This window comes from Microtus oregoni, unplaced genomic scaffold (assembly GCF_018167655.1).
Source record: "Microtus oregoni isolate MIOR12 unplaced genomic scaffold, Mior012 000005F_ref0000423, whole genome shotgun sequence".
Lineage (NCBI taxonomy): Eukaryota > Metazoa > Chordata > Mammalia > Rodentia > Cricetidae > Microtus > Microtus oregoni.
The window spans coordinates 20,586,870-20,600,126 of NW_024543064.1; positions in this window are offsets into that span (position 1 = coordinate 20,586,870).

Genomic DNA, 13,257 nt, shown 5'->3' on the forward strand with positions numbered 1-13,257 from the left:
CAGAGGCAGGTAGATTGGCCTACAAATTGAGTTCCAGGACAGCCTGGGCTACACAGATAAACCCTGTCTCAAAATAAAACAAAGGAGCACTGGCTGTTCTTCCAGAGGACCCAGACTCAGCTCTCAGCACCCACGTGGTGGCTCCGGTGGCTCATAACCATCTCTAATTCCTGTCTCAGAGAATCTGACTCCCTGTTCTGCCCTCAGACACTGCACACATGTGCACAGACACACACATAGGCAAAACACTGATAATACATTTATTAAAAAGGACATTTTTTTTCCAACACAAGTTGGACGATAATGCAGTAGTAAAGTACTTGCCTGGACATGCAATGAGGGCCTGGGTATGATCCCAGCACTAGGGAGTGGGAAGGTCGTCAGGAATGATTCGGTATTACTATACTCAATACAGAGATGAGGGTGGAGTTTTTTTGTTTTTGATTTTTGGGTTGTTTTTTTTTTTTTAATTGAAATCTAGGAAAATTTTTATTACAGCATAATAAGATAAAAGATGATTGTTTGTCTTGGGATGGTGTTTCGAGACAGGGTTTCTCCGTGTAGCTTTGAAGCCTGTCCTGGCACTCTCTTTGTAAACCAGGCTGGCCTTGAATTCACAGAGATTCACCTGCCTCTGCCTCCTGAGTGCTGGGATTAAAGATCTCACCACTATTGCCCAGCTTTTTTTTTTTTTTTTCCTGAGACAGAGTCTCACTATTACAGCTCTGACTGGTGTGGAACTCACTATGTAGACCAAGCTGCCCTCACACTCAGAGATTCACCTGCCTCTGCCTCAGAGTGCTGGGATTAAAGCCATGCACAACCCACACCTAGTGAGATAGAAGCATTAAATAATAACAAAATACTGCTTGGTCCTAAAATAGTTGAGATGTAAAGTCCTAAACACAGCACAGTTGTAAGATTGACATGGGATTCCAACCCCCAGCCCACCCCCACCCCTCCATGAGGCAATATTTAGAAGACGGTACAAGCTAGTGGCATGGACACTTGGGAACTCATCAGAATGCAAATTCCCAGGTGGGGAACAAATCTGCTCAAACTATAAAGAGGATGGAGATACTATTTTTTGTTTGTTTGCTGATTTTTTTTCTTAAATGTTTTATGACTTAAGAGCATATTTTTTAAAGATTGATTTGTTTTGTGGACAATGTTCTACCTGCATGCGTGCCTACACGCCAGAAGATGGCACCAGATCTCATTACAGATGGTTGTGAGCCACCATGTGGTTTCTGGAAATTGAACTCAGAACCTCTGGAAGAGCAACTAGTGCTCTTAACCTCTGAACCATTTCTCCAGACCTTTAGTTAGTTTGATTTCTAAAGTAGCTGGCCTCAAATATACTATATAGTGTCTGCCTCCTCAGTGCTGAGATTACAGGCCCAGTGTCTTCATTCAAGCTTTCTTTTCCAGGAAGGTTGATTATGTAGCCTAGGCTGGCCTTGAATTCGTGATTCTCCTATCACGTCTTCCTCAGTGCTAGAATTTACAGGCATGTACTAACAAATATGGCTTTTTTTTTTTTAATCCAGATACAATTAGTAATTTTAGCCTTCAGGAGGTAAAGGCAGCAAGATTAGGAGTTCAGGGTCAGTCTCAGTCACAAAAGCAGTTTGGGGCCAACTTGGGCTACTTGAGGCAATCTTCAAACAAAAACACAAGGAGGCCAGGGTGGTAGCACACAGCTCTAGTCCCGGCCCAAGGGAGGCAGAAGCAGGTGGATCTTTGTAAGTCTGAAGCTAGCCTGGTCTACGGAGTTCTAGGCCAGCCAAAGCCACACAGAGAAACCCTGTCTTGAAAAAGAAAAAGGAAACTGACGTAAGGCACATAGCAAGACAGTTCATCATTAACACTTAGATGATAGATCACCTGAGCTTGGCAGCATGCCTGTCTGAATTTCTTGTTCCTTAACTCGTTATGGAGCACAGGCTAGCTGGGATTACAGACATGAACTACCATGCCCAGCTCAATGTGCGTGTGTGTAAGTGTGTGAGGGTTTAAGGGTGAATGTGTGTTATGTGAATGTATGTATTGCTGGGGATGAGGCCCAGGGTCCCGGGTTGCACAAGCATCCTAACACTGAGCTACCCCTTAGCCTCCTTATCTTGTCACTTGTGGTTGTACCTGTTACGTTTAGTTTTTTAAAATCCATTTGGAGCTAAATTTCATTTTTTTATCTGTAAAGAAAGTCTGTTCTTTCTCAATCAATGTTTTCCTCGCTACCTTGCCAAAAAAACAAGTCAGGTATGTGGCTCAGTGGTTAGAGTGTTTGCTGCTCTTCCAAGACGCCCATGCTCAGTTCCTAATACTCATATTGGGGAGCTCACAACTGCCCATGATTCCAGCTCTGGGGGAGCCAACACCTTCTTCTTGCCCTCTGAGGGCACCCACACACATGTGTCATACACACAGGAACACAAACAAATAAATGAAAATAATTTGAAAGTCTTATATTACATGTAGTATCATTTATTTTGTGTGTGTGTGTGTGTGTGCATGTGTATGTGTGGGCACACTTGTACAATGTCACACCCGTGGAGGTCAGAGGACAACTTTCAGGAAGCCATTCTCTTTTTCTCATATGGTTTCTGGGGATCAAATTCAGTTCATCTGGATCGACAGCAAATACCTTTATCATCTCACTGGTCCTTAGGGTGTGAATGTGTGTGCACACGCACATGTGAGGGGTAAGGTCCTCTCACCTCAGCCTTCCAGGTGCCAGGATTTATAGGTATGAGCCACCATGCCCATCTATACTGAGATTTCTCCTCAAGGTGTGTATATGTGTGTGGTATGTATGGAATTTGTATATATGTATATATTTGTAGATAGATAGATAGATAGATAGATAGATAGATAGATAGATAGATAAGATAGATAGGTAGGTAGGTAGATAGATAGATAGATAGATAGATAGATAGATAGATATGCCTCTGTGTAGGTGTGTGTATACAGGTGTGGAGTTTGAGGCAGTCTCACAGATGAACCCAGAATTCACAATAAAGCTAGCCTGGCTAGTCAACTTGCCCTGGGGCTCCCTTGGCCTGGCTTTCTGGGTGCTGGAAGCACAGGTGGACCCCCAGCTACCACATCCATCTGGCCTTGTTCAGGTCCCCAGCCTTCTACTGACTTTTACATCAACCTATGTAAACACGGCCACCAGAATATTTTCTTTCTTTATATGGCTTTAAATGATCATTTCACTTCTTTTTTGGTCTCGTTTGTTTTTCCTTTGCCTGCTTCCAACGTGGATTTTCCATCCTCCTGTCCTGGATTAAAGGCCGGCACCCTGCTCCAACTCTGAATGAATGAATGTTCCTTATCATCACAGATTTCTATACTTTCATGTCACAGATTTCTATACTTTCATGTCTGGGAACCAGATAGAAGAGTTAATTGGCAGGGCTGAGAGGTTAAGAGCACTGTCTGCTCTTCCAAAGGTCCTGAGTTCAATTCCCAGCAACCACATGGTGGCTCACAACCATCTGTAATGAGATCTGGTGCCCTCTTCTGGCCTACAGGAATACACACAGACAGAATATTGTATACTTAATAAATAAATAAATATAAAAAAAAGAGTTAATTGGCTACTGTATCTTCTCCACCCTCCCCCCCAAAAAAGCAAAAAAACTGAGGCAGAGAGGTTCTGGTGATACCCCAGAAGGGCTCTGTCTCTAACGGGACTTCCATGTTTCTTTTCCAGCTTCACGTTTGTAGCCCAAGAAACTTGGGAGAAGGACAAGATGCCCTCAAAGGCACAGGCCCACGAGACACTCTTCCAAATAGGAAACTGTTGTGCAATAGTCATTGTGTGAAGATACATCACTGTGATCGGCATAATAAAAAGCCAAATGACCAATAACTGGCAGGAGGGAGGTAGATGTCTAGGCAGGACCTCTGGATGGAGAGAACTCGGAGAGGGAGGGTAGAGCAGCCAGCCAGATGCGGAGGGACCAGAATAGGCATAATGGAGACGAGGTAATGAGCACGTGGAAGTACACAGATTTAAAAATATGGGTTAATTTAAGTTATAAGAACTATGTAGGAACAAACCTACATCAGGCCAAGCTTTCAGAATTAATACGTCCCCGTATCACTATTTGTGAGCTGGAGGCCAAAAGAAAAGTCTGTCTATATGTAATTCATTTATTCATTTAGGCATTGAAATAAAACAAATTTCTTAGGGTTGGGTGTGGTGCATGCCTTTAATCCCAGCTCTAAGGAAGCAGAGGCAGGTGAATCTCTGTGAGTACAAGGCCAACCTGGTCTATAAAGTGAGTTCTGGGACAGCCAGAGAACTGTTACACAGAGAAACCCTGACTAAAAAAGCAAAAACAAAATCAAGTTTCTTTTTGCTTTTCACCTAGTCTCATGTAGCCCAGGCTGGCCTCGATCTCCTGATCCTCCTGTCTCTACTGCCCAAGTGCTAGGATTACAAACTTTCTCCTCTGTACCCAACTGTTTAGGGTTCTGGTCTGTAGACATTTATTTTAATTTTTTGTTTGCTTTTTTGGTTTTTGTTTTTTTTAAGACAGTCTTTCTTGTTCTTTCTTTTTTTTTTTTTTTTTTGGTTTTTTCGAGACTTCGAGACAGGGTTTCTCTGTGTCACTTTGTTGCCTGCCCTGAAACTAGCTCTTGTAGACCAGGCTGGTCTCAAACTCACAGATCCTTCTACCTCTGCCTCCCAAGTGCTGGGATTAAAGGCATGTGCCACCACTGCCCAGCAGGATTCTTTTTTTATTAATTTATTTATTATATATACAATGTTCTGTCTGCATGTCAGAAGAAGGAACCACCAGATCAAACTACAGATGGGGTTGTAAGCCACCACATGGTTGCTGGGAATTGAACTCAGGACCTTTGGAAGAGCAGGTAATGCACTTAACCTCTGAGCCATCTCTCCAGCCCCTATAAGTGTTTTTTCTACATGTATATATGTACAACATATTCAGGTCAGGTGCCCTCTTAGCTATGAAGAAAGTGTCTGATCCCCTGGAACTGGAATTGTAGATGTCTGTGAGCCACCATGTAGGTGCTGGGAACTGCTGGGAGTGACTTCTCTTCCATTCGTCATCCTGATAAGGTCCTCAGAGTTTCCTGAACAAGGAGAGGCCCGGAGGATGTAATGACATGCTGTATAAAATACAGACCATGGGGCTGGAAAGATGGCTCAGTGGTTAAGAGCATTGCCTGCTCTTCCAAAGGTCCTGAGTTCAATTCCCGGCAACCACATGGTGGCTCACAACCATCTGTAAAGAGGTCTGGTGCCATCTTCCGGCCTGCAGGCATACACACATACAGAATATTGTATACATAATAAATAAATAAAATAAATACTAAAAAAAAAATACAGACCATCCTAAGCTAGGGGCCAACAGCAAGGACTTAGAGAGAGGACTGGCCTGACACAGGGGAAGAGTCATAAAGTAGTGGCCAGTGTAACCAGAGCCGAGTAAGGGGGAGAAGTAACGAGAGCGATGGGTGAGCTTTACAAATAACAGCAAAACGGTCACTTCTAAACCTCCTATTCCCAGTTTTACACAAATTGGCTGACCCAGAAAGATGTCATTCAGTTAATAAACGCTGTAACTGTTTGCCATGGCAGCAACATGCCCATAATCCTAGCCACTTCAATGCCCAAGTTTTCTTCTTTCTTCCTTCTTTCCTTCCTTTTTGTTATTTTTTGTTATTATTTAGTTTGTTTGTTCTGTTTTTTCAAGACAGGGTTCCTTTGTGTAGCCCTGGCTGTCCTGGAACTCACTCTGTAGACCAGGCTGTCCTCAGACTCAACTGCCTCTGCCTCCTGATTACTGTGACTAAAGGCAAGCCCCAACACGCCAGGCTTGAGCACAAGTTCTCAAAGCCAGCTTGCAAAATAGTAGACCTTGTCTCTTAAGTGGGAGGGGAAAGTTAATGAGTATTTAACTACTGCAGGAAGGAGTTCAAAGAGCCTGGAAAGTGAACTCCTTCGAGTTCCTACCCTGCCACCTCCACACACTTTGACCTTGAACAAAGGTGTGCGTCAGGCGTCACAAGTGCCTGCAAAACTAGAAGGAAGTAGAGGATGCAGTGGCAGGGCAATTGCCTCACATTTTCCAAGGCCAGGGTTTGATGGCCAGCACAAAAAAAGGGGGGCAGGCGAAATGACTCGGGGTGTAAAGCTAAGAAGGACCTGAGATGATTCCCAGAAATCAAGTCACAGAAGAGAACCGGCTCCCACAAGCTGTTTTCTGGCCCCCACATGCATGAATGAGCCATAAGTGCAATTGCACACACACACGATAAATAAATAAATGTACATTTTAAAGAGAAGATTTAGTGCGGGGCAGTGGTGGCACGTGCGTTTAATCACAGCACTCAGGAGGCAGAGGCAGGGTGGGTCTCTGTGAGTTCAAGGCTAGCCTGGTCTACAAGAGCTAGTTCCAGGACAGGTTCCAAAAAGCTACAGAGAAACCCTGTCTCAAAAGACTAAATAAATAAATAAATGGAGGGCCTAGGCATAGGCCCAAACAAGCTATAAAGAAACCCTGTCTCGAAAAACCAATAAACAAACAAACAAACAAATGGAAAGTCTAGGCACAACATTGCTCACCTTATTCCCAGCAACTCAGGAAGCAGAGGCAGGCAGATCTCTGTGAGTTCAGGGCCAGCCTGGGGACTGAAGCTGCACTCACTCCACCACCGAGCCACACCTCAGTCCTTGTCTCACCCCCCACACTTCTGGCCTTGCATGCACTTCTTGTTTTTATTTAAATGATTTTTTAGGTGTACGGGTGTTTTGCTTGCACGTACATCTGTGCACAACTTGCTTGCCTGGTACCTGTGGGGGTCAGAAGGGAACATTGAATCCTTCCCCTGGAACTGTACTTGTGAGTGATTGTGAGGGACCACGTGGGCTTGTGGGTGCTGGGAACAGAACTGAAGTCCTCTGTAAGAGCCCTCAGCAATGCTCTTTTATTTATTTATTTATTTATTTATTTATATTTTTATTTATTTTTTTCAAGACAGAGTTTCTTTGTAACTTTGGAGCCTGTCCTGGAACTCACTCTAGAGACCAGGCTGACCCCGAACTCACAGAGATCCGCCTGCCTCTGTCTCCCAAGTGCTGGGATTAAAGGCACATGTCACTACCACTGGGCTGCAGTCAGTGTTCTTAACTGATGAGTAGTCTGGCCAACATCCCCACCCCTTACTTTTCATTTTGGAACAAGGGAACAGGATCGTACTAAGTTTCTCAACCTGGCTTTGGACTTGTGATCTGCCTTAGCAGCCACAAGAGTTGGGATTCCAGGCATGGGCTGCCAGGATCAGCTACGTTGAGGAATGTATGTTTTCTGAGGTTTTAGATTCAGGTTCCTGTAGATAATGTGGGTAAGCTAAATGGCCTCTGTACTTTATGATTGCTGAAAACAGGAAAAGACAAGTCTAGCTACTGGCTGGTGTGCTCGATGACACAAGAGAAATCATAAATAGGGGATTTTATGTGAAATTGCTCCAACACTTTTTTGCAATGTCAAGGTCTCATGCACCCCAGGCTTCTGAGGGCACCTTGCATACTTATATACAAGCACACACCTGTACATATAAAACAAAAAATAATTTTTACAAGAAGTAAAAGTTGAAGAGCCCAGCATGATGGCACAGGCCTATAATTCTGGAGGTGGAGGCAGGAGGATCAGACGTTCAAAGACATCCTCTGGGCTACATAAAGTCCAAGGAAAGCTGTACCACAGGAGACCCTCCCATTATGCAAGACCTCACAAAGATTGGGCTGGAGGAGAGATGGCTCAGAGGTTAAAAGCACTGGCTGCTCTTTAGAGGACCTGGGTTCAATTCCCAATACCCCACACGGCAGCCCACAGCTGTCTCCAATTCCAGTTCCAGGGGATCCGACACCCTCACACAGACCTACATGCAGGGAAAACACCAAAGCACATAAAAATAACTATTAAAAAAAAGCACCAAGTTCGTGCAGTCTGGTCTGTAAACCCAGCTACTCAAGGTTTTTTGTTTTGTTTTGTTTTGTTTATTTTTGAGACTGGCTCTTACTGAGTTACTCAAACTCACTAAGCAGTCCAGCCTGGCTTTGAACACACGCCTGTGCACCATCCTGCCCCGCGAAGCATTTAAATGTAGATGGATAAAAATGTGTAGCGATTTAAAACACCAAGGAGGATATACAAACCTGTAATCTCAGCTACTAGGGAGGCTGAGGCAGGGGGAATCACAAAGTCAAGACCAGCTTTTGAGTTCCTGTCCCGTCTGCTGTACGGGAGATCGGGTCTCAAAAAAGTTAAAAGAAAAAAAAAAAAGCAAGCCTTTCTCGGCTCTGGGAGGGCAGAGGACAGGTAGGCGCTGGGTTCTACACCAATCAGAGCCCAGTTGATAGGCAGATAGGAAGGTTTTCAAAGACCCTTCCGGTCCCTTCAACAGCCTTGGAGACTGGCTTCTGAAGTCAGCCTGGAAACCCGCAGGGTCCTATCCTGAGCGTCGCTGCGGGCTCCTATTGGCTAGCACACAACTCTGCCCACCTCCCTGCTCATTGGCCGCCGCGATTTGCGTAAGAAGAGCCTGTTGCTGAGCACCAAAAAAAAAAAAAAAAAAAAAAAAAAAAAGAACAATGATGCAGCTTTCGCCGAACAACAACAACAACAACATAAAATAATAACCCCGGCTGCTTTATTGACCACTCCAATTGCACGAAGCCCCATTGAAGGGTTTTCACGCGTTAGCTTACATCAAAGCGTTAACACAGAGAGAAATGACTTGTCCAGATTTCACACAGGTTTGAAGAGCTAGGACCTCATCCTTCATCTCCCCTGTCCTAAAAGAGCCTGTTGGAATGGCGGGGGAGAAGCAGGACACCGTAGCAAAGAGATTGTTCTTTCTGAGAATAAACTGCCCCTGAACCAGCCTGTTCAAGTGTCGCTTGGCTGGACCTCAGATCTAGTCTCCACCCCGCGGACAGCTTTCCGAGGGTCTTGAACGAATTCCTTCTCTCTTGAGCAGAGGTTTTCTGCCTGTGCGACGAGAGGGCCAGAACAATGGGAGAAATATTTAGGTCTTGAAGTCTTGTGAAAACTTAATTCTTGCTAGACTCTTTCAGAAGCTACGCGATATTTACTTAGCCATCGTCTAGCCTCTTGTGAAGACCTTGAAGCCTTGACACGGGGCCCTGACAATCGTGTACCGAATCGTTTGGAGAGAGGCCTTGTCGGTCTTTTTCAGTCCACGGTGGCTGAGCTGTAGCAAGATATGGCCTGCAGGGAGCGCTGCGGCCTCGCAAAAATATTATTAGACTAGAAAAGTCCCGCTGATTGCCCGAAAGCAGCCGGAGTAGGTTAGCGTTCATATTTTATTACGAAGTATGAGCTATTCCAAACTTGAAATTTTCTATCCAAAATGTGCAGTCGAGGGAAGTGACGTCATCCAGAAACGCTACTTCTCTGCATAGTGATTGGAGAGAGGACTCTTCTAAATTGCTTGGTTTTGTAGATAAAATAGATTCTAGTCGGGCAGTGGTGGCGCACGCCTTTAACACCTGCATTCTGAAGGCAGAGGCGGGCGGATCAGTGGGTTCGAGACCTGCCTGGTCTACAGAGCAAGTTCCAGGACAGCCAAAGTTACACAGAGAAACTCTGTCTCGAAAAATTAAAAAAAAAAAAAGAAAGAAAGAAAGAAGGAAGGAAGGAAGGAAGGAAGAAAGACAGATTCTAAGAGCTGGGAAAGGAACAAGTTCAGTTTGTTGAATAAAGACAAAAACAGCCGGGCGGTGGTGGCGCACGCCTTTAATCCCAGCACTCGGGAGGCGAGGCAGGCGGATCTCTGTGAGTTCGAGACCAGCCTGGTCTACAAGAGCTAGTTCCAGGACAGGCTCCAAAACCACAGAGAAACCGTCTCGAAAAACCAAAAAAAAAAAAAAAAAGACAAAAACAGTTGCCTGACCCTCAAAAATGTTTTTAAGATTGTTGACTCTGTTTCTGAGAGTCGGTGACAACTTGGAGGGACTAAGTCAGGGCCAGCTGAGGTTTTGTCAGCTCAGGACCGCGTTCAGCACCTCCCACAATGCCTGCCTAATGAGTAAGTGAAGGAGTGTGTGAGCAAGCTTTTGGTGGGTGTGTGGAGTGTCTCCTTTGGACTTATCAAACCTACTGGAGCGAGGTTTCTTTCCTACATGATTTGCCTGGGCAGAAATTGGGTTCTGCACCTGACGGTAGTGATGCAAGCCTTAAATGTGAGTTCCAGGCCAGACTGGTCTACAAAGCGGGTTACAGGACAGCCTGGTCTACAGAGCGGGTTACAGGACAGGCTCCAAAGCTACGCAGAGAGAGAAAAAAATTATGTTCTGCAAGTGGGGGCTGAAGCCAGAAAACAATAAGACACAGGGAGTAATATATCATAGCCCCCGGAATGGTCATAATGTAAGGGCATTGTAATAAAGTAACCCAAGAATTTGATGCCACAAAACTAATTCACACACACACAAAGATGAGAATCCCATTAGATTCATAATCTGAGAGGATCCGAGGCTGAAGAAGTCTCAAAAAACATTTTAGATCTGATCTGGACATGTTTTCAAGACTGTGACATGGTTGAGGAATAAAAATAGCTTTGGCCAATCAGTGGCCTTAACGCAGCTGATGCAACAGTCCAGAGAGGATGGCAACAGGAGGAGGAAGGAGACCTAGCCTGAACCAAAAATTCAAGGCATGGGGGAGGGGAGGAATGCGTCTAACCACCAGCACACACACCTCACTGGGCTTGTAGCTTCCCTGCTGGGTTTCCAGTGCCCTGCCCAGCCCAGCAAACGGAGCACACTGCGTGCTCAGAAGTATTTACTGAGAGGAAGGGAAAGAGCAGCTTTCTCTGCGTGGAGGTAGCCCACCGCTTCCCCCCCCCCCCCACCTCCATGCTGCTTGCTCTTGCTCAGCTTCCAGCTTCCCTAGCCATCTTCAAGGGACGTCTTAGCTTTCCACAGGGGCCCCTGTCACGAAGACGAGCCAACATACCCATGAGAGGCCACTTTACAGTTATGTTTCTTACTCCTCATTAATATATCTGCTTTAGGCGTCAATGACAAGTGCCAGCCTGCCTCTTAGACACACGCACATCCTTCTCTCATCGCCGGTGTGGCAGTTTCTGCTATGGAGTCATCCTGCCTTGGAACACTCTGCCGATGACTAAGCCACCTGACCTCAGCCAGCACACCTCTTGAGAACTTCGGTTTTGTCATCTGCCAAATGGGGACATAAAGCCTGCTTAGGGAAGTTGCGGTCAGAGTTATAATGGGATAATGGGTGTATCCTGGACTCTCACTGGTAGAGCCGAATACTTTTCTGAGCCTATGTCCCCTCTGCTTTCATTCTTTGAAAGCTGGGTCACAAAAAACCCCATCCGCTTTAGACTACTAGTGCCTTCTGATTTGATTTTCCTCCACAGAATCGTTGTCCTTGTACGTGCAGCCTGTAGTCACATCTCTGAGGATCAGAAAGTCAATCACCTTTTCTTTTTAGGCAGATTCCCTCAGGTAGCTTAGGTTTCCCTTGGTGATCCTCCATCTCTGCCTCCTGAATGCCAGATTACAAGAATGTACCACTATGCTCATCTTTGTTAAAGGATTATTCATTCTTATTAAGACAACCACTCATAGTCATTCAAAAATATGTACTGGCCAGGGGATGAGATGTAGCTCAGCGAAGCACTTCCTGGCATATAGGAGACCCTGGCTTGATCCCCAGCACAGAAACAAAAAGTATTAAATACACATGCCAGTTCAATGAGAGGTACGGAGACAGACAGGGTTACTGGCTTATAAATGAGGTTTTTCCCAGCTTAACGCAGACAAAAGAAGATGCTGCGTGACCTGGACAATCAGTTTACCTTTCTAACCTGAAGTGGCCTCACTTTGTGTGAGTGGCTGGCAGTGTGGCCCATTATCTGGAAGGAAGAGGTAAGGCTTGTGAACACGGCAACGAAGTTCAGTGAGTTTGGCAAACAGGGCTGAAGAAGGCTTCCGGAGGAAGTAGCATCTTGAAGGCTTCGTTTAGGCCACAAACAGGATGAAAGCAGTGAATTCTTTATATGATTTCAACGGGCAGAACTTGCAGACAGTAGTGATCATGGATGTGACCGATAAGACTGAAGAAGTAGATTGAAACACATCGTGGCAGGCCTTGAGGCCCAGCCTAAAGGTTTAGCTTTATTTGATAGCTGATGAAATACCAATGGATTTTTCTTTAAATCTGGCCATTAACATTACAGTTCTTTTTGTTTGTGTGTCTGATGGTAATGAGAATAGGATCCTAACTGAATCCTGTAACACTAGGACCCATCTCCAGCCCACAGAGTATATATTTTTACAATGAAAGCTGAATCTGATGTAGAGTTGTCTAGAAGAGAATTTAACCCAAAGGGTCATTCAGTGACCAAGGGTCTATTACTAGAAAGATATCATGCCAAGTGGCACATGGAGGAGGAAAAGATGTCAAAATACGGACCCTGACCTCTACAAGTTTAAATTAAAATTTTCAAACAAGACAAATACATGGAAAATGATAATACAAGGGTGAGAAGTATTAAAATGCAGAGAGAAAGACCCAGCCCAAGCGCCTGGGGAGCTCAGAAGGGGGTGGGCAAACTGCCTTCTCCACAGTAGCTAGACAGGCATTAGACCTAGTCAGATCAGATCATTTCTGGTACCATAAACCTAAATTCAGACTATTTCAGAGGGGATCTGAAAAGACTAGTCAGCTCTGGCCCTGTCCAGGACTCCTTGACTAGAAGAAAGAGAACTTAAATTGAAACAAAAAGAGAGGCCTGAAGAAACACAGTGAAGGATGAGATTACTGGATGTGAATGGATGAAGCAAGCTTATAGTGCTGGGGGGAGGGGGGAGGGCGGGGCTGGAAGAACCAATCTCCCTGCAAAAGGAGAGGTGAGTACCAGAAGTGACGAGGGTGAGTGTCTAGAAAAAAGAGGGATAAAAACAGAAACTGGGGGAGCACCCACGCTTAGGGAGTGGAAGGAAAAAGTGGAGTCAGACAGGAGTGGCCAGAGGGAGAAGTGAGAACAGACCCAGACAGACACCTAAGTTACCAAGTTTCCAGGAGCGCCTGGAGGGTGGAAGACGGGAATGAAGGCACCCAGGCAGAGTAGAAGAGGGAAACTATAGCAATAAGGATTGAGATTAAATTTAAGATTGCCAAGGGTATTTTGTCAAGGAGGGTTTTTCCAGAGACG